Source organism: Topomyia yanbarensis, chromosome 1 (genome assembly GCF_030247195.1).
Source record: "Topomyia yanbarensis strain Yona2022 chromosome 1, ASM3024719v1, whole genome shotgun sequence".
Lineage (NCBI taxonomy): Eukaryota > Metazoa > Arthropoda > Insecta > Diptera > Culicidae > Topomyia > Topomyia yanbarensis.
In genome coordinates this window covers 64,013,887-64,039,869 of record NC_080670.1, presented here as the reverse complement: position 1 = coordinate 64,039,869, position 25,983 = coordinate 64,013,887, and the positions used below count along the sequence as shown (strand labels likewise).

The 25,983-nt window shown below is 38.2% G+C and overlaps 2 protein-coding genes across 6 annotated transcripts in view; one reads left to right on the top strand and one right to left on the bottom strand.

Annotated features, from left to right (window-relative positions):
* Positions 1-25,390, bottom strand: part of LOC131677807 (protein tolkin-like) — a 137,315-nt gene extending 111,925 nt beyond the window's left edge. Inside the window, exons 1-2 of one of the 5 annotated variants that reach the window (XM_058957862.1) lie at positions 25,210-25,390; positions 24,944-25,152 (exon numbers count right to left, since the gene is read on the bottom strand). The gene's annotated coding sequence lies outside the window, so the exon portion shown is untranslated. The other 4 variants (XM_058957861.1, XM_058957860.1, XM_058957864.1 and 1 more) reach the window with 4 other exon arrangements.
* LOC131677810 (uncharacterized) overlaps positions 1-25,983 on the top strand; it is a 190,274-nt gene that overhangs the window by 144,594 nt on the left and 19,697 nt on the right. The gene's annotated exons all lie outside the window — the stretch shown is intronic.

Genomic DNA, 25,983 nt, shown 5'->3' with positions numbered 1-25,983 from the left:
TTTTAAAATTTATTGTACGTTTCATTGGAAACCCGCCATTCAATCATTTTAAGGCGACGAGTTGAATTGGCGCATATGGAAATAAATGCTGGAAAAAGTCGACAAATATGCATTACCTAAGACTGAAAACTGTCGTTCTAAAGTTTGCGGTTTTCGTATGTTTTTTTTCAATAAGGTTTTTTCACAAAATTGCACCACTTTTTTCAGTGTCTTTCATCCCATTAGAAATACATTGCGACGAATCGTGCGCCGAATAGTGCTACGAATCTTGCTGCGACGAAAAATAATCGTGCATCTCCTTTAGAAAAGCGAGGATAATATTAAAATGATCAACATATTGAATAGACGTATGTACTTAGCGTTCTCTGTCACTGGATTCGCAGTAATTTTTTTATTACTTCGTGTAACTAAGGTCCTTTGTTGGACGTCGTTCAACGAAGTTTTAGCGAGACTTAAAATCCATCAAGTGCGAAACAAAAACTATATTTGGTTACCTTTTCAAGAGCCAATGTGACGAACAGAGGTGGCTGACGCTACCCTTACCGAAAATAGGCTCAACACCCTACTCCCATTGTACAACACTTATCAGGGGGAGGTCATAAATCAACCCCTTCCTAATTTTCAATCCGTTATGAAATTTTAAATTAGTTTCAATTTTAAATTAGTTTTAAACTCAAAATCAATTCAAGCCAAATTTTGCGCCGTTTTTTTTATTAAATGAGGTTATTGCTTATTACGTATTGTGGAATATTTGTTTCAAAATCGAAGTTTCAGGTACCCTACGAATTTTTTTTCTAGGTCCGCCTCTGTTCCTTGTGCATAACGTGGCTGTATTTAGGTATACAATATGGATGTTGATATACGAACGAATGCGAGTATAACATTGAACCATTGAGACAGAAACGGGAGCTAGGCGGTGACAGTTAAAAAAATGATTTAGCACTTTATTTAGCAGTCATGTTTTATCAAAATTTCCACTATCTGTTTAGTGAAATCATTTATGTTAAGCAAGTGCCAGCCAAATGAGAAATAGTGGTACATTAACTATAGTTGCTAAAGCCATTGAAAAAATTAAGGACTAAACCGTAACATCGTGTTTCATTTATATAACAAATTTTTAGAACAACAATAAAGATTGAGGTGCACGAAATACACTACAACACTTGTGTAAACCAACAAATGCGGAACTTGTTGCGGAAATTAGAAGCAACCTGAATAATTCATAGCAAAATTTTGAGAGATAATTAATTCCAGAGCATTTGCAGATCTAACTTGAGAATGGTTTAGCGGCGGTTTTATGTAAATGATATCCTTCGTATTTTATACGCCTACCTACCTGTCGTTAGAGGCAGTACCCGTTGCGAACGAGTACGAGTTGTTGTTCTCCACACCCCACCAAACAAAGAATTATTCCGTGTCATTTTCATTATGCGGCAAACCATTAAATTCTGCCCATTTCCAGAAAAGATAGAATGATGTTCTCCACAAATGGTGGAAAATAAAGTGCAGCAAAAAATATTAAAATGGAAACATGTGTTCATCTGTACTGCTCTCATCGACGAAACGTGCGTTCTAACAGCAAAGTCATCCTTTGGATGCTGGTAATACCAGTGTTTAGCAAACATTTGAATCGTTTCACAATAGAGTACATCCTCTAGCTCGATGACTACAGAATAGAGTTGGTGCGTATAAAACACACATCTTGGAATTTTTAGGGCGAATTTCGACTGGATACATCTGAATCATTTTTATCGAACGAATGAAACTTTGCGTCATCAGTAATTACAAAAAGCTATATTTTATGCCGGCAGGTCTTTTTACCTTCCAAGAGGAATATGAATGACAATGAACTCTGTCAAGGCAAAGTACATGGTAGTTGTGGGTGCAATTGCATAAAAATAAGTACGATACGAACTTGATGAGTTCAAACATCAAAAAGTTGTTTGAAATGTGATGTTAACTACGAGGTTTTAAAAGATTGCTGCATTCACCAATAAGTCTGCCATTGTAACAGTCGGATTTAATGCTTTAGAACCCGAGTTCCATCAGAACATTAGAAACAGGTGTGTTTTTGCTTTCGACTGGAAATGTTGTGTTAGCTCGCTGGATACAGTGGTCGAAGATTTTCGCTCAATAGAGCAAAGATAAGAAGTTTCTCGTCTTACTTAATCTAGTATCTATGTTTAGACAAGCACTAATGTGCTAGACCAAAGACTAAAGGGCTAGATCGACGGCCCTACTGATCACTAAGAATCCTTCCTGGCTCAAACTGGCTCATGAAACGAGCACATTGCCCTTCGAACCACCAGAACATTGATTCCAAGCGAACTTTGGCCAATTACAAGGCCAATACAACGCCTTTTCCGATATTTCAGGGTGGATCGATAAATATTGAGACACTTTCAAACTTGGGTAAGTTTTTTCATACTTAACCGAAATGAACCAAATTTCTCCTATAGTTACTGTATTCATAGTGTCGCCGACGCAAAATCACAAACAGCTGTTCGCAGCGAGCACAAAAAAAACCGTTCGGCAGAATCAAAACAAACCACCGCAACATAGAACAGTTCGTTCTGACCTAAAGAGGCAGAAGGAAAATCAAATTACATTCAAGTGCGCCCAACGATGAGTCAATGCGCGCTCACGCAAGGGTCATATATGCTTCATCGGCATTTTCGGTGCCACTGCCGGTCACAGCGCATTCGAAGACGATAATTATATCGATATTTGACTTCGCGCGGTGGCTTGGATAATAAAACATTTGTGCAGAGTTGACAACAATATTCATTGTTAACATTCTGTACCAAAACAAATCCAAATAAAATCGATTCAAAAATCGATTATTTGTAAATAGCTAGCTTTAGGAAAGTAGGTATATAAACCAAAAAATTGTATAATAAAATCAAGTTGAAATCGAGCAGTCGAAAGTACCACTTCACTCAGTCGAAAATCCTTTACTTCGTGTCCAGACCCTGGAGTTCTTCGTTGGTTTTTCCACCTTGTTAAATCCAAAGTCAAATTACTTCCTTGTTTGTAACGCAAGCGGGGAAGCAAATTGTCTTACGACCAGAATTAGTATTGGTTTGTTACGCAGAACGATACTAACTGGACGAGGAATTCCCGGCTTATTAAGCTATAGCGTGTGGTATTTGTAACGCAGGTGCCACAAACTATACTTAGTCTAGAATTAGAAGTGGCTTGTACCGCAGGACGCTTCTAACTAGACCCAGCACCCCCCTCTGCGGCGAAAGATCGTTCGGCGGAACGATATATGGTGGCTCCAGAGAGGATTTATCCTCACAATTCTCGCCACAGAAGGCACGAAGTAAAGAAAAACTACTAAGTCCTACACTGACCAAGCTACGGTAGTGGAAAAAGGCATAAACATTAAAGCGAACACCTACAAACTGTGGTGGAAAAACGCTAGAAACACAGCGTGTCCGTAGCTTATAACGGACAGTAATACGCATTGCAATACGCGTCACTTACAAAATCGCTAATAAGGCGTATCCGCAGCCAATAGCGGATTCGGTGAAAACAAACAGTGCTTGAATAAGATATCACAATATATATCACACCGTGCGATATATCACTAGTGAACCTAAAACAAGCCGAAAGAGAAAGCGGATCTAAAGGATGGCATCTGGAGGATACGCGCACAACCCGAATGGGAATTGCCGCCTGTGCAAGGATAAGGACAGCGCGGACGAATGGATGGTCGAGTGCTCAAAGTGTTGGAACTGGTTCCACATGACCTGCACCAAACTTGAGAAAAGACCCTCCACTAAGGACCTCTGGCACTGCCCAAAGTGCAAAGAGGAAATAATGGAGCTCCAGCAACTAAGAAAGGAGCTGGAGGATCAAAAGAAGAAGACTACCAGGAGTGTGTCCAAGGAACGCGGACCAGCAGACACTGTAGAGCTGCTAAGACGCCAATTTGAGGCACAAATGGAAAGCCAAAAATTGCGTGATGAGGCATTTCAAGAAGCCATGATTGAGATGGCAACCAAAATGCACCAAGTAAAAATGGACCCCGAAGCGGGACAACAAATGGCTCCGACAATCAAATTGCCGGATGAAATTACAAACTTACTGAGGAGGCAAACAGCAACACCCCTCCCAGTTTTCAACGGAAATTACAAGGATTGGCCAAATTTCAAACGGCTTTACGAACAAAGCAAACGAGAAGGTCAATTCAGCGATACCGACAATATAAACAGACTTATGGCAAGTCTAGGCAAGGCAGCAAAGGTACACGTAAGTGCCTTGCTGATGGATCCAGGAAACGAGAAACATGTAGTAGAAACTCTGGATAGTATTTACGGACAACCGTTGGCTATATACAACGAACTATGGAAGGATTTGGCAAAGTTACGGAACCCACGCATGGAATACCCTCAAAGCATGGTGGACTTCGTAGTGACTCTCGGAAATTTGGTGTCCAACATGTCCATGATACAGTGCGAGGATTATTTAACTAATCCGTTGCAGATGGCTGAACTTGTTTGCCGCTTACCACTGAACTTAAGAGAACAATGGGCGGACAAGGAAGCAGAAGCAATGATTCCGCAAGAAGGACGACCACGGCAAAAACTCACACTAAAGGAATTACACGAGTTTTTGAAACCGCAACAGCAAAGAGCAACACTTCTTATTGCACAAAAGGTGTGTCAATCTGAGAAGGAAAACCCGAAAAATGAGCGCCAATCAAGAGTCAATATGCACGCTGAAACAACATCCAGATCCCAAGCCAAATGTTCCTGTTGTAGTCAACAACACTGGATAGTAGCATGCCCGGTCTTTAAAAAGATGAGTGTGGAAAAAAGACGAGAACTGGCACTAGAGAAACGCATATGCTTTAACTGTTTACGCCAAGGACACTCCTTTAGAAACTGTCAAATGAGGCCAAACTGCAGAACAGAAGGATGTACAGCACATCATCACACATTTCTTCACGTCAGACCAAAAACAAATGATGAAAAACGAGCCTCCCAAAAGGAGGAAACAAAACAAAAAATCAAGGAACCTTCAGGACATTCAAAAGACAACAAGAAGAACCAAGATAAGAAGGAAGTGAAAGAAATAGATGCGCAAGCTCCAACATCGTCCACCTCGAAGGAACAAGAAGATGTGCGCACTAACATACACGCTACCAAAAGAAATAAGGTCTACTACCAAATACTGCCGGTTACACTTTATGCGCAAGGAAGACAATTAGAAACCTTCGCATTTTTGGATCACGGCTCATCGAACAGTCTAATCCTCGACGACTTGGCCAAAGATTTAGGTTTGCAAGGGCCAGTATCACCATTATGCATAAAATGGACAAATGACTCCGTACACGAAGATAACGAAAGCCAAAGCGTATGTTTCAAAATATCAGGCGACAACAAAATTCGATACCAAATGGAAAGTGTACGTACAGTAAAAAAATTATCCTTGCCACGACAGACACTTGACTACAAGGATCTTCATGACAACTACAACCATCTTAAAAACCTTCCTATTCAAGGATACGAGAATGCTGAGCCGACATTACTTATTGGACTTGATCATCCCCGACTATTAACAGCAACAAAACAGAGAGCAAGCAAAGTCGGTCCAGTTGCCGCTAAAACACCAATAGGATGGGTCATTTACGGAAGGACCAACTCCCGACATCAAGGAGAAATATATTCCTGTGTAGTAGAGGAGCAAGACTCACTACGAGAAGAAATGAGGAAATACTTCTCAACGGAAGAGTTTGGCGTTAAGGTTAGCACCACTAACCAACAGAGCGAGGAGGATAGACGAGCTGAAAAATTGATAAAAGAAACAATGAAGTATGACGGGAGTCAATACGAAATTGGCCTTTTATGGAAACAAGCCAGGCCCATAATGCCAAAATCAGAAAGCTTCAAGGGAGCATTAAAGAGGTTAGAATACACTGAAACTAAGATGAGGAAAAACCCTGAGTTTGCCCAATGGTACACGGACAAAATTAAGGAATACGTTGAAAAGGGATACGCACGAAAATTAACAGCAAACGAGATAACACTAACAACCGATAAAACATACTATTTGCCTCATTTCGCTGTCGTAAATCCTAATAAAACACCTTTAAAACCGCGACTTGTATTTGACGCAGCTGCCAAGGTACAAGGATTATCGCTCAACACTGAATTACTCTCTGGTCCCGATAACTTGACATCGCTCTTTGGAATTTTACTGAGATTCCGAGAAGGAAAGTACGCAGTAGCAGGAGACATCCAAGAAATGTTCTCACAAATTAAAATACGCAAAGAGGACCAGGAGGCTCAACGATTCTTATGGAGGGACGGTAAGGCTTCAAATACCATGGGACACTACGTAATGCAGGTAATGACGTTTGGAGCAACCTGCTCACCTGCATGTGCCCAAGCAGTAAAGAATGCAAACGCAGAGAACTACCGAGATTGCGATCCGGTGGCAGCCAACGCCATTATAAAACAACACTATGTTGACGATTATCTGGACAGTTTCTCGACAGCGGAGGAAGCCAGTGCAGTCACGTTCGGAGTTATAAAAATTCATGAAGCTGCACACTTCACACTAAGAAACATCATTTCAAACGATGCCGAAATGCTGGACGTTCTACCTGAACGCAACGTCGCGAGACAATCCACCCAAAAGGAATTTATTGAAAAAACTGCAACATCAGAGAAAGTCCTCGGAGTATACTGGGACACGACGCAAGACACAATTGGGTATAGAATAGCAGACTTCAAGTCCAACGCCATACCGACCAAAAGAGAAGTCCTCTCAACAATTGCCAGAATCTTCGACCCTCTTGGATTAATAGCGCATATTACGATTGGAGGTAAATTACTAATGCAACAAGCCTGGAAAGAAGGTATAGACTGGGATGAGAAAATATCTACGAAATTAATGGAAGATTGGACGATTTGGACAAATAGACTATCCACAATATCATATCTGAGAATTTCTAGGTGTTTCTCTCCCAACATACCGGACGCAAAATCATTGGAATTGCATATCTTTGTTGATGCATCAGAATCAGCGTTCGCCGCGGCAGCATATATACGAGCAGAAACCTTACATGGATACGACGTAAGCCTAATAGCAGCAAAAACGAGAGTTGCACCAAATAAAGCCATGTCAATTCCAAGGCTAGAACTTCAAGCCGCGGTGTTAGGCACACGATTGAAAACAACCGTTTTAAAGGAACTTCGATTGAATATTACAAACGTAACCATGTGGACAGATAGCACCACTGTACTCTCCTGGATACGAAGTGACCATCGCAGGTATAAAACATTTGTAGCCAACCGAGTAAGCGAAATACTCGACGACACAACGATCTACCAATGGAGGTGGGTACCATCAGGAATGAATCCGGCAGACGAAGCAACACGGAACATCCAACCTACGGAATCTATATGGTATACAGGAGCGACGTACCTAAATACAAAAGTGGAATCATGGCCAAAGGAGAAAGGTGCAGTCATTGAAACTTCAGAAGAAAAAAGGGTTTGCAGCGTTCAAGAAATACAACCTGCGAACATTATTATGCACACAACTTGGTGCTCGGATTGGGGACGACTAAAGAAGGCAGTTTGTTACTGGCTCAAATACATGGAAAAATTGAGGACGAAAGTATCAAACTCCAGATATGATGAGACAATTACTTCTGATCATTATAAGCGAGCAGAAATCCTATTTGTTACAACAAGCACAGCAAGAAGCTTTTCCATCCGAGCTAGTGGCTCTGATCAACGGCGAAGGTATTTACCAGAACAGCTCTGTAGCAGATCACGAGCTTGCATTAGATGAAAACCGTCTCATCCGAATCAGCGGACGAATACAAAACATGACTCCAGTACTATTACCAAACAAGGGACATATAACGAATTTGATCATAAAACAATACCACGAGAAATTTCTACACCGTGAAACAGAAGCAGTTATAGCTCAAATACGACAGCATTTCTGGATAATCAAGATTAGGGCGGCAGTAAAAAGAGTGAATGCAAGATGTCAACTCTGCAGAAACAAGAAGGCAAGCCCTCACCCTCCAAAAATGGGCACATTGCCAAGCTGCCGCACCACTCCAAATTTAAAACCATTTACACACACCGGTATAGACTTCTTTGGACCAATGGAAGTTACTGTAGGAAGAAGATGTGAAAAACGCTGGGGTGCACTCTTCACCTGTATGGCTACTCGAGCTATACACCTGGAACTAGCAGACGACTTAAGTACAGACGCGCTTCTCATCTGCATAAAAAACTTACAAAACAGGCGCGGCAAGGTCTGTGAAATGTACAGCGATAACGGCACCAATATGGTTGGCGCAAGTAATCAGATGAAGGAATTAGAAATCAGAACAGCGATCGAAGGAATAAAATGGAATTTTATTCCACCATCAGCTCCACACTTTGGAGGAGCATGGGAACGTATGATACAAGAGGTTAAAAAATTACTAAATGAAAAGTTATGGCCAGTATCAAAACCCAAGGAGAGCGTACTTAGGAATGCTCTAATCGAGATAGAGCATCTCCTGAACAGTCGCCCGTTAACACATATACCATTAAGCTCCAACGATGATGAACCCCTGACACCAAATCATTTTTTGATTGGATGCGCAGGAGGAACGTATCCTTCACTCGACGACACGTCGCGAGCCGAGGCAACAAGAGAACACTGGAAAAAGGCTCAAATGGCAACTACTAAATTTTGGGATCGGTGGAGTACAGAATACCTTCCTAAACTGAACAAACGAGAAAAATGGAAACAGAACACAGAACCACTCCAGCCTGATGATGTCGTTGTTTTTCCAGACGAACAACGGAAAGGGAAGTTTCATAAAGGAATTATAACCGAAGTAAGGAAGGCGCAGGATGGCCAAACAAGGTCTGCGGTCGTTCGCACTGAAAACTCTAAATTAGTTAGGCCAACTGTAAAATTGGCCAAATTAGACGTAAAGGCAGATACGGTATTCACCGGTCACATACAGGAAATATCACCAAAACGAAAAGACGTCTTCCCGCAAAATAGTAGCTCAAATGCAAAGGCAAATATGACAGATTGGGGTAAGCGACAAAAAATCGACATAGAGCTAGTAAAACAACTAGCAGAAAAGCACAAAGCCGCTCATCCAACCAAACCGAAAAAGAAAACTATTCGAGCTAGGCCAAACATGTGGGCAAAAATGCTCGTCACTACAGCAGCAGTACTATCTTTAAATACAACGTCTAGTATGACCATCAAACCCGTACCAAATGCGGGACTTTTATTCGATCACGAAGCTACCTATTTAATACAAACCGGAATTTGGGACACACAAATTACTACAAACATATCTCCCACCGACGATGTAAAACTCATTGACACGATACACAGAAACATCGAAGACGCTATAAATGGACTAAAGCAGAAAATAAAAAATCCAACACTCATCGACTTGGCTACCTCGATTGAACAACAGTGTTACGCCGCGAAGCAGGAAATTTTGGAACCAGCTCGAGTAAAAAGAGGAAAGGGAATTTTTGGATTCCTTAAAGACATACTATTCGGAGGCGATGATCTGACAGAGCAAATCGAGGCTATCCGAATGAACGAAGAACAAAAAATTCATGACGTCACACATAGCATGAATCAGCTAAGGGAAAGAACCCTGCAACAAAACAATCAATTTGAACAACGGATTCACCACGCATTAGATGGAATCAAACTTTTGAACAAACAGTTCGCGATGAACTATGCAGAAACTCTAGCCAACCATCTGATGGACACAATAATGGTGGCTAAACAACTGATCGAGAGTATTCTCACACGTCACAGAAAATTGAAACGTATACCCGTCACCATAGAAGAAAGAAATGAATTCATCCAACAAGCGAACCTGCGACTTCCTGCAAATCACTACATACCCGAGGATGAGTTTGCAACCCATTATAAACTCAAAATAAAAGATGATTCGTATCACATCACGATGAGATCTATTGTGATACTAAGAGAATCATTCGAAAATTTCAAGGTTATAGCTATACCAGACTTTGAAAACAGAACAAAAATTCATGTTGATCAACCAAGAATCGCCATCAATCAGCACAACCAGTATTTCTATCCCTCTAATGAGGCAAGGAAACTAAACGAAACACACTTCCTCTGCTTCAAGCCAACAATACAGATGGAAATGTCATGCGTGCCAGCAGCAATATTTCACAAGCGTCCCGTAAGAAACTGCAATATTACAACTTTCGATAACCTGCCCACCGATTACGCGGAAGTAATCATATTATCACAACCAAACACACTACTATACTACGCAAAAGATCCAAATACAATCACGATACTCTGCAATAAGGAATTGAATTTCACCTCATACAACATAGCGGTTGTAAAATTAGATCCTGGTTGTGAAATACGAACCAAGCACAGCGTAACGTACGCTAGCATTGGCGGAACTTCAAAGCAACAAAAAATATACTTCAAACGCCACGATCAAATACCTCAATGGAAAAACGACAATTTCAATGCGTCAGAAGACACTTGGGAAACAACAGAACTTGATCCGATAGCTGCAACCCATTCATCCTATCACAACGATCCTGAAACAAAGGCGATAAATCATCATGTTCCGGTCATAGTAGCAGCGGTATCATCAGTACTTGTTGTGGCCACGATAATCAGCGCCCTTTACTATAAGAAAGGCAGTCGACGTTACACCATTAGAACATCGAGCAGACCAACTCCACTTCCAAGACGACCACCGAGAATAATTCCACGAACAACAGCTGCAAATAGTGTTACACAAATTTAAAGCAAGTGCATTAATAACTTAAACAAATATTAAAAATAACTTAAAAGATAGGAACGTTATCATTTATCAAATATTAAACTAGGCTCCAAAAACATAAATCATTAGTAGGTAACAAAAGTAAATATTATATGAACCTTTATAATCAGATAGGCATCGAAAATCTCGACAAGCAAGATGACCATCGGCGCGTCGGCTAGTTTTTCGTAAGGTCTATGGGATAGACTTACGGGGGGCAATATGTCGCCGACGCAAAATCACAAACAGCTGTTCGCAGCGAGCACAAAAAAAACCGTTCGGCAGAATCAAAACAAACCACCGCAACATAGAACAGTTCGTTCTGACCTAAAGAGGCAGAAGGAAAATCAAATTACATTCAAGTGCGCCCAACGATGAGTCAATGCGCGCTCACGCAAGGGTCATATATGCTTCATCGGCATTTTCGGTGCCACTGCCGGTCACAGCGCATTCGAAGACGATAATTATATCGATATTTGACTTCGCGCGGTGGCTTGGATAATAAAACATTTGTGCAGAGTTGACAACAATATTCATTGTTAACATTCTGTACCAAAACAAATCCAAATAAAATCGATTCAAAAATCGATTATTTGTAAATAGCTAGCTTTAGGAAAGTAGGTATATAAACCAAAAAATTGTATAATAAAATCAAGTTGAAATCGAGCAGTCGAAAGTACCACTTCACTCAGTCGAAAATCCTTTACTTCGTGTCCAGACCCTGGAGTTCTTCGTTGGTTTTTCCACCTTGTTAAATCCAAAGTCAAATTACTTCCTTGTTTGTAACGCAAGCGGGGAAGCAAATTGTCTTACGACCAGAATTAGTATTGGTTTGTTACGCAGAACGATACTAACTGGACGAGGAATTCCCGGCTTATTAAGCTATAGCGTGTGGTATTTGTAACGCAGGTGCCACAAACTATACTTAGTCTAGAATTAGAAGTGGCTTGTACCGCAGGACGCTTCTAACTAGACCCAGCACCCCCCTCTGCGGCGAAAGATCGTTCGGCGGAACGATACATAGTTATGCGGAGACACTGAGCGGAGCCAATCGAACATGTCAAATGCCGGAGCCAATCGAGCATGGAAAAGGTATTGTGATTATGGTGATGATTATTTTACTCTTTCCTTGTGTTACCGAGCGTAGAGAAACAAAAATAAACAATTTTTTTTCTATGTCATCAGGAGATATTTTTTTTTCGAGAGTTGTCCTACTGGAGCTGTAGAGCTAGGTTCTCGGAAGGGCTCCCCGTCAGAATCACATATTCTGGTTGCAGTTGAAAATCGAATTAGTGAACTTGCGCCTTTCGATTTTTCTCCTATTTTCAGCTTGCGGGACTAAAGCGCAACTGGTGTAGATGATGCGCAAGTTGATTCTGTAGCATGTACATAAGATGCGCATTAGTTGCCCACTCTGCAAATAGGGAAAAAAAGGAAAGGCGCAAGTTCAATTTTTCGATTTTGAGCTGCAACCAGAATACTACAATTTGCAAACAAGACAGGCAATGTAGCCCACTAAAACACTGCTTTTGGCCAATTGTAGCGGGCCGTGATTCTGAATGTGATATTCATTGTGTACAGACGTGGCCGACGGTGGCCACTGGTTTTGTATGACCGGAGTAGGGTAGTGGAATTTGCTTCACATTTGCCTGTACCGGACTCGGTCAAGCGTAAACTATTTTGTTTCTTTCGCACAATTATAGATCCGCAAGAAGCACTAAATTTCACTAGACTTATTTGTTTTACGATACACATACGGTTGAATGTTCCACTTACTTTTAATCACTAATCTTTGATACCCTGTAAGAGATAAAATACTCTACCACTCAAGACTATCTAACACTGCACGTCGCTCGTGCGAACAGTAATTACCATTACCTTCTACCGGCTGACTTCCTACAATTTGACCTAAAAGACTTTTATCATTTCGTCTGTGTAGACTTTTCTCTGAGAGAGTCTCAGACCTAAACAAAACATTTTTCTTCACTCGCGAGAGTAAAGACCCCGGTGGATGAATCCGTAGTTCATTATGATTCACACTCGGAAGTCTTTATTTTCTGCAACAACGTCGCCATCGCGGCTAGCAACAAGTTTTGTTTAATTAAACAAATTGTTTACTCGCCTCCGTAAGCATATGGCTTGGAAAGCGCGAGTGCATCAAAATATCAGCACAGCTTAAAGCTATAGCTGGTGATGTAACCCAGGAAATTAGCTTCTACGGTACATCACTTGGTGAAATTTTCCCAGGGTTGATTCTGGCCCAAAAATATGGGCGCTGCAATTGTACGTTTCAGGTATGTGCGGGCGTAGGGACTCGCGATCGCGTGTACCATGGCGAAGAGCTCGAGCATTTGTACGTTAACGTGTTCGATCGCGTGTGCGTTTGTATGTCGCGTGGGGGTTAAACCTCCCCCCAAACCAAAATTAATTAGATTGAAAAAAATAATTGATACTGACGAATTTAATTTAATATTCCACAAAATATTTTTGGAAAAATATTTTCTGATCACTACATTGAGAACCATGTTTAAAGCGTCATGAGAACTTTTGGAAAATTGTGGGAAGGGGATCGTGAAACTTATCTCTTAGCCGAAATCCCATAGTTGTCAAATTACTCCAATGTAAAATAAAATAACTGTCTGAATTATTATGAGCTCATTTTTGGAAAGATGCTTCAAAATATGGATTAGAGACAATTTTTCGAATGGGAATCTAAATTTGAATAGGTTGATTGCATATAAAACATAAGCTTGCTTACCGAAAACTTGCATACATTTCAGCATTTGCTGAAAATTTATTTTTTTAGATTGTGTAGAGTCTAGACAAAAATTCAATATGGCTAACAACGAGAATAACATTTCAGAAACTAGTTGAAAGCTGGTGTAATTTTGTCTCTAGCAGGTCAGGATCGGTTATATGAGCATTTGTTTTCTATTGTATTATCAACTATAAGAATAGCCTCTAAGCAGGATGCAATGAATGGCGTACTAAAATTTTGTGTGCTAGGTACTAGTACTCGTTTGCAAGTTGTAAGGTTGACTAATGAAGAAAAGTAAAATTAATGCTCGATAAATTTTTAACGGTCACGATCACATTCATTCGAAACTTCCAAATTTCGATGTTAAGTAACATTGAAGAATTTCAAAACGTAAAACTGTTCATCTGCTGATAAAATAATTTTGGCGGTTAATCCTCCTAGAAGTCGAGACTTAATGTCTCCAGCAAAGTTTTCGAAAGTGCTATGTCAAACAACTTTGTCAGTTTGTCTTCACATCTCGCCCTGAGCAGAAGCAAAAAATCGTCCCGCGCAAGGGAAACAGTCAATTCTACCTAAAAATCAATCGGTGCCTATCACACAAGCAGTCCATATAACAATAGCCTATACCTACTGTGCGATTTAGTGATGAGTGACGGTGCCCAGCAAAAAGCAACCCAGATACGGCCGAACTGTGTTGCTGTTGATTTTTCGAAATGCCCCGTAAGACCAGCCATTCGGGAAGTGGAACAGTTATTAAAAGTGCAAATGAAACTCAATCTGGCTGAAGTGAAAACCCTACAAATGCATCATATTAAACATTGCGTGCTGATTTCGTTCAACAACATTAACCAAGCTGAGTCATTCGCCTCGCGAAACAACATGCAGCACACCGCCGAATGCGGCAATGTTAAATATAGCATTCCCGTATACATCGAGAACGGCGCTGTAGAAGTTCGTGTCCATGATTTGGCTACGCGTACCCCTGACGGCGCGATTAAAAAATGCTTGCAAAAATACGGAGAAGTAGACTCCGTTACACATGAGACTTGGAAGAATTTTTTCCCGGGCATCCCTAACGGTGTTCGTGTGGTGAGAATGCGTGTGACCAAGCCAATTCCCTCATACATAACCGTCACAGCGTTAGGAAGTGACGATGTTCTCATTCATCAAACATCACTAGTCACGTACCCAGGGCAAATTCCTACGTGCCAGTTCTGCACGAAGAAGCTGCACCTCGGAAAACCTTGCGTAGAAACTGTTAAGGAAAACTTAACCAATCCAACTGAAATCAGCCCAGAACCATCTTACGCTAAACCACTAACAGCTGCAAAACCAACATCTTCGGATCAAGCACCAACAACCAGCAACAACAACAACGAAACGAATGCCGAAAAATACGAACATACAATGACGACCGATAAGAGTAAGACACAAACTGGAACATCTGACCGCGAGCAGCAGGAAAGTAGTACGGATGAGGACATGGACATGAACGACAACGCAAAAGAAGACAAACGGATCGAACCTCAAATGGCAGTGGACAACACTAGCAATATTTCGCCCCCTAGAAAAAGGATCTCAACACGCAGCAGAAAGCTGCGTCTAAACGAGACAAAAAACTTAACATAGTTGTTTTTTTATTTATTGTAAAAAACGAACAATCGGCCTCGTTGAGCTACCGCATTTGGGCCTAAATAAATTTAATAATTATAAAAAAACAACTTTGTCAAAGATATAAATATCCCACATATTCAGAGTATCGACATATAGTAGTAGAAAACCTTTACAACAAGCTATTCTGAAATTACTGCATTTGATAAATCTCTTCTGCGGTAATTAAATACTAAATTCACATTGCGTTCAAGGCGCCTTTGAAGCTTACAAAAAAAATATTTAAGGGAACTGAAAACAAAAAAAAAACACATACCACTGCTTGGCTGCGGTATTGCTGAAATAGGAATCAGAATATATTGGCTCAAATGGCACGTATATTCTGATTCCTATTTCAGCAATACCGCAGCCAAGCAGTGGTATGTGTTTTTTTTGTTTCCAGTTCCCTTAAATATTTTTTTTGTAAGCTTCAAAGGCGCCTTGAACGCAATGTTAATTTAGTATTTAATTACCGCAGAAGAGATTTATCAAATGCAGAAATTTCAGAATAGCTTGTTGTAAAGGTTTTCTACTACTTGGTTATATCTTTTATGTCTATATCCTGTTCTGTAGGCTCTCAAAATAACTCTGCAGAAGGATTGATCGTACTATAACGGAAAGCGTTAGGGGACAACACTTCAATGCACCCCTGTGGAAGAACGATTTCAAAGCTTGTTATATACAAATAGCACATTTTTTAAAAGGTATTGATGAGTACTAATAGCTTCTGAAAAGATTTCATAGATAGCGTGCTTTGTTTTTGGGAAAAATTGAAAAAACATGATTTTTGCGTTAGGGGACAACTCAAAAATAGTAAATTTTTGCCCCTCTTTTATCCGGCGATCCATTCACTCAATAAATCTGCGTCCAAAGATGAAATCTCTCTACAATATGTGAACAATAAAATGGAATTTAAGATTACTCCAAATTAATTTTATTACAAACCTATCGGTGTGGTACGGAAAAATCAATTCAATTATTAGCCCTAGAACGTTGCACTTGCGTTTTCCATCCTAGAACGTTGCACTGGGGTACAAATGTACCCCACGTGTTTGATCGCAATTTTTGCAGGTAAAAATGCAAATAAAAGAAATGTATAATACACCATTTTCTTCGTTTTATAATTGCGAAAACAGCTGCTTAAGTGAAAATACGGAATTTATTGAATCAATGATACATAAATTGGTTTGAACAAAATAAAACCGATTTAATCCACCTAGCAGTGAGATGAGACATTTCTTACACATATCACTGTTGGATCATTCATTAGTTTACAGAACTCATGCGAAGTAGTAAATCAAAATTATAAAATACACGAATCAAATTATATTAGCTTAATTAATGAAAATTTAGACTATATTTAGAAATAAGTATAAAATTAATAGAATGAATTGACTCAAACTAACAAATTGAATGAAATAAATAAATGGAATGACTGAACCTGAAATGAATAAAATTAAAGATATGAACAAAATGAATCAAATGAATCAATTTAATTTAAGGGTTCAAATTAATAAAATGAATGGAATGAACAAAGACAATAAAATGAATAAAAAATAAATTAAATGAATAAATGAAACAAACGAACCAAATAAACAAAATGAAGTGAATTGACAAAATGAATAAAAAAGAAGAAAATGTATTGATTGAAATGATGAATTAATCGATGTTGTAAGGTTATACATTAATAAAAAAAATAAATTGCGTCAAAAGAATTATTTGGATGAAATGAACAAAACTGAAAAAATAGTCAGGTTAATAAAATGTTCTTCATTTTAAACAAAATGTATGAACTGGGAAAATGAATAGAATGCATTGAATGAAAACAGTGAATAAAATAAGTGAAATGAATGATATGACTAAAATGCACGAAATGAATAAACTGATCAGAGTGAATCCAAATGATGAAACAAATAAAGTATATTAAATGAACGCAGATGAACAAAATTTCTAGGGCTTCTATCCTTTTTTTGTTTTAGTCTTTTCGTTTTCACGTTTCTTTACTTGACGGCGTCGTGATTATTTAGTGTTTCAACATTATTGATAGACCTTAATTAGTTATCAGAAACCTGGAACGTTCAATTTGCTTTGGAAATCAAAGTTAACTTTTTGGTCATATATTCCCGAAAAATATTGTGCAGAATAGAATTTGCTGGTCCAGTAATTTAACGCGCAATTGAATATAGTAAAGTGAGACAAGGTCACATGACACATTCTTTCGTGACGTTTACAACGATTTGACGAATCTTTATTCGACAAATATGTCATAACTTTATCAAATGAACGCCTACATCAAAACTTATTACAGATTCGGAAAGTAGACAAAATCTCACGAAAGCCCTTTGAACATAGAGCAAAAGATGGAGAATGCGATTCATAAAAGAGACAAGTAGATATTTCAAAGTTTTCATTTGAACTAAAATAAATAGTGTGAAGTGTCTAGGCTACGCCGATAGCATAAAAGGCGTGCATTCAGTTGATTATAATGCAGTCTCTTTCCAGTCATCCTTATAGTTTGCGTATTGTTTCGTTCGGAATTCTCGTTCAGGAAATATGGATAAATAAGCCCTGGACAATCCATTACTGTGAAAAAGAAATGGTTCAAACTGTCCGGATGGCAAAAATGTAGTCAGATCAACTATCTGTCCAATGCATAAACTCTGATTGTAATCCTCGTTAATTTACTTGTACAATATGGAAAACTCGAACGAAACGTGTGCTGAATTATCCAATGCCTCACTACTAATTGTGACTTCCATTGAAACTTCAATTGAAGTGTACTCAGTATAGAGCAGATATGGACGACGATAAGTTAGAAGACACCTTGTACTTGCATCCCCCATTGAGGGTGGGGACTTTGGGAGACTTCTTTTCCCGGATCTAATTCGTGGATATTTTTGGGCTTTGGTCCGTTATTTTTCATGAAAGTTCATACGAATATAATGTATGTGCATTTTCAATAATAACATCACAAAAAGGTGTTCTTAGTTTTCACATGACATATTTGAGCATATGTTTTATTCAAAATTCAATAGAGATACGAAGAGTTGAAATATCGCACGTGGAATGTCCCACCTCCCATTCAAGTCACATATTTTTCTGAGATAACCATGAATTTCCTTTATTATAGTGTTTATACAAGCTTTGAACAGAACTGAATTAAATTTGAGTTGATGTAGTTTTCGATGGTCACCTGTCTACCCATAGTGCAACGTTTCGAAATACCAATATTACCTTGAAAATAGTTATAGTTTTCCCATAAGGCAAATATTTTGCAAATTTTCTCGGACTACAAATATTTTATTTGACATGTAGGATGTATTATTAAACTTGTTTCCGCGAGTCTCTTTTACACTAAAATGCAAAGAAAATAATAGGGTAACAGACAAAAAATAGTTTTGTTTTCTCAAACCTTCACAATTACATCGCACACATGAAATCAGCTTGAATATTAATAAAGATTAGCAGAGAATCTTATCACACAACTTAGAAATGGATAGAGAAATAGCAAGATAGATGTGAGTCGTGAAAGTTGTCACCAACATGAAGAAAGAGAGAGAGAGAGAGAGAGAGAGAGAGAGAGGGAGAGAAAGAGAGAGTGAGACAGAGATGGGGAGGGCATGTGAGGCCATGCCAGACCTTATTTTTATAGGTATATTATGCGATATATTGATTCCTTACATCCTTATTATAAATAATGTAAGTAGTAATTTTTGCGCCATAACCAATATAATCTAAATTTTGCAAAGAGCTAAATTTTTGCTAGAGTTTTGGGATTCAAAAATACAGTTTCTTTCGGTGATGCCACGAGTATAATTGTATGAGAAGTCTTATCTCATTACTAGGTGAATTACTTGATGAACTGTATAATTATATACCATACAAAATTTACTTCACGATTGAACGCAACGCCTAATCCAAGGGATAAATACATGAACTCTAGAAAAAAAAATCACTATGAACGCATTATTTTGTTTTTGAAGTGAACTTACATATTGCTTTTGGAGAAATAGTTCAATTATTATATAGGTAATTCACAAAACGCTTTCATAATCGAATTCCTTGAATCACGTAGATGTGTTTTCATACCCCGATGTTCAAAATCGGTTTAGTTTTACCCCTAAAACACCAGTAAAGAAATACTCTGTACATAACGATCTCGTTTTCAGTTGGTGAAAATTGATAAGCGAGGAATAAAAACACAAAATGTTCAATATCTCCGCCGTTTGGGAACGGATTTTGACAATCTATAGCTTGTTGGAAAGGTATTTTCATAAGCTTTTCGTTTCTGTTTAGTTTGTGCGATATAATTGCCTTGTTCGAAAGTTATTCGCTTCAAGCCAGCCCTTTTTTTACAAAACTACCCATATCTCAGAAAGTAAACAACATATCGAAAAACAAAAATAATAGTGTCAAATGGGAGCGTTAGGCCTTTCATTTGAAACTAGTTTCATTAATATCGGTTCAGCCATTGCTGAGATAATTACATGACATTTTGTACATACATACATACACACATACACACATACACACACACATATAGACATTGTCTCAATTTGTCGAGCTGAGTCGATTGGTATATGAAACTCGGCCCTCCGGGCCTCGGAAAAAGTTTTCAAAGTTTGAGCGAATCCTATACATTTCTTTTGTAAGAAATGTAAAAAGTGAAAAAATCGCTGTTTTAACATTTTTCACAAAAATTACTATAATTTTGCGAATTTTCAACTGATTTGAAAAAAAATGAAATAATTCTAAAAGTTGAAAGAATGATCTTGATACGGCATAAAATGGAATTTCGATATTTCTGAACAATTGCAATTATTTTGAAGAGTGAAAGTTTAAAAATCAGGTTTCGGAAAATACCACGAAGTGGGGTGGAAATTGAAATGGAAAAAATATTTTTGAACAGTAATACATTGGTAACACGCAATGTTACTGTTACAGCTGTTATTGATCATGTTGATGTGTTCGGTTGGTTAAAAATATGCTCTGTCTGTTGATAAATATTTCTGCAGTAAACCAGGTCAAAAAACAACATGTATTACTAACAATTCATTCCACGCGCACGAATGGTGAATTGTAGCTTATATGCTCGCAATCATAACCAGTTGACGAAGCAAGAATGGATCCATGAATTATATTCCGAGTATCGTGTAATGATTTTCGAGAAAATATCAAGACTTTGTTAATTTTGTGATCTAATTCACAACCACTAATACCAAATAAAGATCAATATGTGATAAATCATGAATCAGCTAAAGTCATATATTCGGACCATAGACAATATTCCTAGATTTGTGGATAAAATTATGAGTCAACGATTTTCAAGTTCGTGAATTGTCGGTGTGAGAAAAAGGTGTCGGCGGCGCGCCGCCAGTCTACCTTTCGGCGTCGGCGTTTGTTAAAATTTACCGGCGGCATGGCGCGGCGACGCACAGGTCTACGAGCACAGTCAACACACTTTTGCAGCGAGAGGAGAGCGGCGACCTACCTAAGCCCAAATATAAACAAAAATTACTTTACTTTTCTATACCAGGGGGAAGCTGTCAGGCAAGTATTTCGTACGCAACATCAGCTGGACCGGGCCTGATTATCACGGTTAAACAGCACTAAATAATATCTTTAACAAATATGTCAACGACTAGTACACGAAACATGTGAAACCGCTTACCCTATATTTTCTTTTTGGGGTAAAGTAACCAAAAAACGGGGTCCAAAGTGCTGGACCGAAGCAAGATGTTGGGTACGCGCAAAATATATGTGATTTGACACTACGATTTCAAAGCTTGTTATATACAAATAGCACATTTTTAAAAAGGTATTGATGAGTACTAATAGCTTCTGAAAAGATTTCATGATTTTTACGTTAGGGGACAACGCAAAAATGGTAAATTTTGGTCCCTCTTTTATCCGGCGATCCATTCACTCAATAAATCTGCGTCCAAAGATAAAATCTCTCTACAATATGTGAACAATAAAATGGAATTTAAGATTACTCCAAATTAATTTTATTACAAACCTATCGGTGTGGTACGGAAAAATCAATTCAATTATTAGCCCTAGAACGTTGCACTTGCGTTTTCCATCCTAGAACGTTGCACTGGGGTACAAATGTACCCCACGTGTTTGATCGCAATTTTTGCAGGTAAAAATGCAAACAAAAGAAATGTATAATACACCATTTTCTTCGTTTTTTAATTGCAAAAACAGCTGCTTAAGTGAAAGTACGGAATTTATTGAATCAATGATACATAAATTGGTTTGAACAAAATAAAAAGTGAAAAAATCGCTGTTTTGAGATTTTTCACAAAAATTACTATAATTTTGCGAATTTTCAACCGATTTAAAAAAAATCAAATGATTCTAAAAGTTTAAAGAATGATCTTGATAGGTATAAAATGGAATTTCTATATTTCTGAACAACTGCAATTATTTTGAAGAGTGAAAGTTTAAAAATCGGGTTTCGGAAAATACCACGAAATTGGTGAAAATTGAAAGGAAAAAAAATATTTCTGAACAGTAATACATTGGTAACACGCAATGTTACTGTTACAGCTGTTATTGTGCGCAAATTATACTTGCGAGCCATTGCTTTGAAAAACTATAAAAAACTATAAAACAACAAAACAATAAAAATCAGCAAAAATGAGAACGATTTTTTGTTCCGTTTCAAAATTATTCATAAATTAATTAAATAAACTATTAAAAACGATAATATAATACTAATTTTTACTACCGTAGTAAAACAACCAGTATTTAAACTGGTATTGTCACGAATCACATTTCCACTGACAGCACGAAATCTGACGAAACACTAACGGCAACCGTACACTGGGGTACAAATGTACCACACGCCAACTTTGACACCTGCTTCCATGAAGGCTATAAGCAAACTGGCTATACCATCTTTTCCTACTCCTACTAGGAACTCTAAATTGAATTATGGTTAGGGTCCCAGGTCAGTAAATGCCGTTTTTACATGGCCCCAAAGAAGGCGTGGGGTACATTTGTACCCTAGTGCAACGTTCTAGGCTTAAAAACAAATCATAAATGTATTACTGGTTTTCATTGACGACCGTCATAAAATTCTTTTAAAAAAAATCTCTATATCTATGATTTGGGAGCCTTAAACCTATACCAACATATTTCAGAACAACTTTTACTTATATTAGCAGATTTATTTTCATGAGGTAAGCGATACAAGTGCGTGGAATGTGTCTTCAATAGAAGTAGAATATGGTGTCATTACTATACGTTGGATAATTGTTTTTCATCACGACGTTCTAATAGTCAATAACAGTATCCGTGTCCACCGGTTTCAGGAAGATTTTCTGAACCTCTTTCACTTCTAGTTGATCCGGAATCCGGAGCAGTACAGATTCGATTGGATTCAGTTGAGCCATCGCGTTGGTTTTGTATGAATAAGTTTCAGTTTTTCTCTCTTCCGGGATAATTCACAAAGAAACCGACCTCGATCCATATTCTGCCAAAATAATATGCTAATAAATACGAAAACTTGTCAAAGATGAACGAGAATGAATTCGTGCGACCAACGAAATTGTTCGTAATATACACAAACATTTATTGAAATAAACGAAACATTTCGATTCTTTCACGAAAAATTATCATTATCATTATGTACACTAAATAAGTAATATTTCCAAAACGTTTCGTTCACCAAGCGGACATTCTTCAGTTCATGAAGTGAACGAAACCTAGTATTTACAATACACGAAATTACTTCGTTACAGAAGTCGACGAATAAACTCTGCATAGCACGATCAATTTCATTATATTTACTAGTTTATATTTTCAGTGTGTAGAGCACTGTGTATGTAACATGAAAATTTCATGATATTTTTTTCTGTGTATTTTCACATCATTTAAAGGGATTGTCTGCACAAGCCTTTACCTTTTACACAACTTTTTTAACTAAAAAGTTTTTAGTGTTTAAATACAATACACAATTTTTTCATATACAATTTCAATAACTTTGAAAAAAAAATCCATAGCTTTGAAACTAAACATCAAAATTTTAAACAATTGCATAGCGTTCTGTTTGTTTATTGGACCTTTCATTTGAGATTAGTTTTGTTAAGATCGGTCAAGCTGTTTCTGAGAAACACGAATGAGTTTATTTCATATACAAACACAGACGGAAATATATACAGACAGTGGCCCAAATCGTCAAACTGAATCGATTGGCTTACCCCGGACTTACAGACCTTGTGAAAAGTAAGAAAAACTGATCGGTTTTTATATCTATCTTTTTTTAAGAAAGGTAAATAAGTGTACAATTGATCAAATTTTCGCGAACGAAGCACTTGCAAATTGGTTGACAAGTTTTAGTCGGAATTGGACCAATAATTTGCAAATCTCAATATTCATCTTATCTTTCATTTTTTTGCGAAACTATTGCTTAAATCATTTCATCTGATATTGGAGTCTCTTAGCCTGTTGAGACCAACACGTATTGTCTGATGAAAATAGTTATTATCTAATGCACTCTGACAACCGGAACAAAATTTGGAAGAATCCAAGTTTCTTTGCTGTTACCTTTGGGCATTTTTTTAAGAAATTAGACAGACAAAATAAATTTCAAAACTATGTCGACTTATAATAGTAATATGATAAAGCCACACATAGAAATATTTAACTGATAAAGAATAGCTAATTAACGAAATGCTTTAAAATACTTCAATAAAAACCACTAATTTAAAGTATGTTAGTAGGAAGAAAAACATTAGCTTACACCGATTAATCTAATATTACATCCAAATTCTTAAGTGCTTTTCAAATAAATTTATTCGCGTCTACTCTTCGCAGGTTCGTGATTCTTGAATACTTTCTCACGAACCCATACTGCCATGGATGCATAGATTGCATAAATGAGAAAAACAATAGCATCACTAGGTGGATTAATACGATTTATTTGTGTGGGAAAGGGAGGTTCATTCCTTTAAACCCACTCCTTCCTGGTTATCAATGCCTCCTTTACTATTTGGGTTCTAACGTCGCTAAATACAAAGCAACCACCGTCGGTAAAATATATCGAACATTTTGCCAAATTTTACCAACGCATAAATTTAAATACAATGTCAAAATTCCACAATAGGTTTTGTATTGCCAAATCTGTGATTTTTATCGTTCCAACATGATTGATGGTGTTCAAAGACCTCGTCGTTTTCAGGAAAGGCCCTTGATTTTTATGTGAGTTATCAACATGTCTCCTTTCCAATATTTATTTATGAACAAAGTATATTTTTATTCTATATTATCAATGTTGCTTTATATACCATATAGAATTCCGATTTAGCTAACGGTTTGGGTAGAAGGATGCCACACACGAATTTCCGTATGGGAGTGATACGACCAATCCGTGTATCAGCTACTGTACCGAGTGACCATCAAGTCCACATTACGGAAGTATGTCCCACAGGATTCATGCGAGCCACTGTGCCGCGTAATCGCACAAGCGTGTAAAAGATTTATTGTTGTGGTTCAGAAGTGAGCCTTCAATCTTATTGATGTGATTCCACGCAGTATTCAATACTTCTATAGTCCTCCAGCCAGTGACTTGATAATCGTGGTCGCATCGGAACCGAGAGAGAACGAAGTTTTTGAGCACATTTTTTTTCACAATATCGTTTGACTGTTCGAGTCGAAGCGCACACGATAAATCTTCCGTGAAGATTTTTTTATTTGAGGACACTTACACAATTTTCCGAAAGCAATTTGAAAGAACAAGAAGGAAAATAAAACGATTACTTCACTGCGAAGAGTGTACACAGTTCTTTCAGTAGGATTGGTCAGTTAATTATTTCCTTTCATAATGTTGCTGATGATGGCCAGTTGCTCGGAAGGAGTAGATATTCTTATCCTTTACTTTACGCACAAAACAGATGAATTTTCACGAACGCAAGCACTGTCGAAAAAGGAAAAAGTTATTGATAAAGGAGTACACAAACAGACACTGGCATACACAGCGCTACTGGCTGGCAGGAAGATATGCTCACTGATAACAGAAGGGAGCAGCACGCAAAAAATAGACAAACAGCACGAGAAGCAATGATAGTGAACAGGCACAAAAAAAACTGTGCCTAACACTTAAGCCGCGGGTCGAGGGAAAAGCGATTGTTGAAAACACGACCGAACCGATCCAGCATCCGACACGAACTGAACGAGATGTTTTTTTGCTCAGCTCATCTCAGAATAAATAAATCCCTGCGAGACTTCGAACAAAAACAGAGCCTGAAATGTTGAAAAGCTCTCCTCCTGACGCTGCTGACGAATGGGACACTCGCCCGCCACATGGAACATGCTTGGGGCGATTTTCCGCCAAAATACAGACGAAAGGGGGAGATTCATTCTTATCTCTCGAAACGATTGTCTACGCTTTGCTTCGTTCTCAACTGGCGAGACACGCTCTCCACGCCGTCTAGCAAAACAAACAGCAATAACAGCCTGTTGGTGGTGCAGATCACTGTGGGAAATTGTAGTCGCAATTTGATGCGCACGAAAAAAAAAAAAGAATTCGATTCAAAGCTTTATTCGAGGCACCCGGAAATGATGTAATGTAATCAGGGCCCCTGAGATGGGGGCTGGGACAAGATGTGTACCCCGGGTCATGAGTTCTAGAGGAGGTCTGGATTTCTAAAGAAAGATTGAAATCTGACAATTTTTGCAGTTAAAATTTTCATATGTTGTGTATTATGTAATTAGGATAGCTTATCTCTGAAAATTTCGTAAGAAGTTG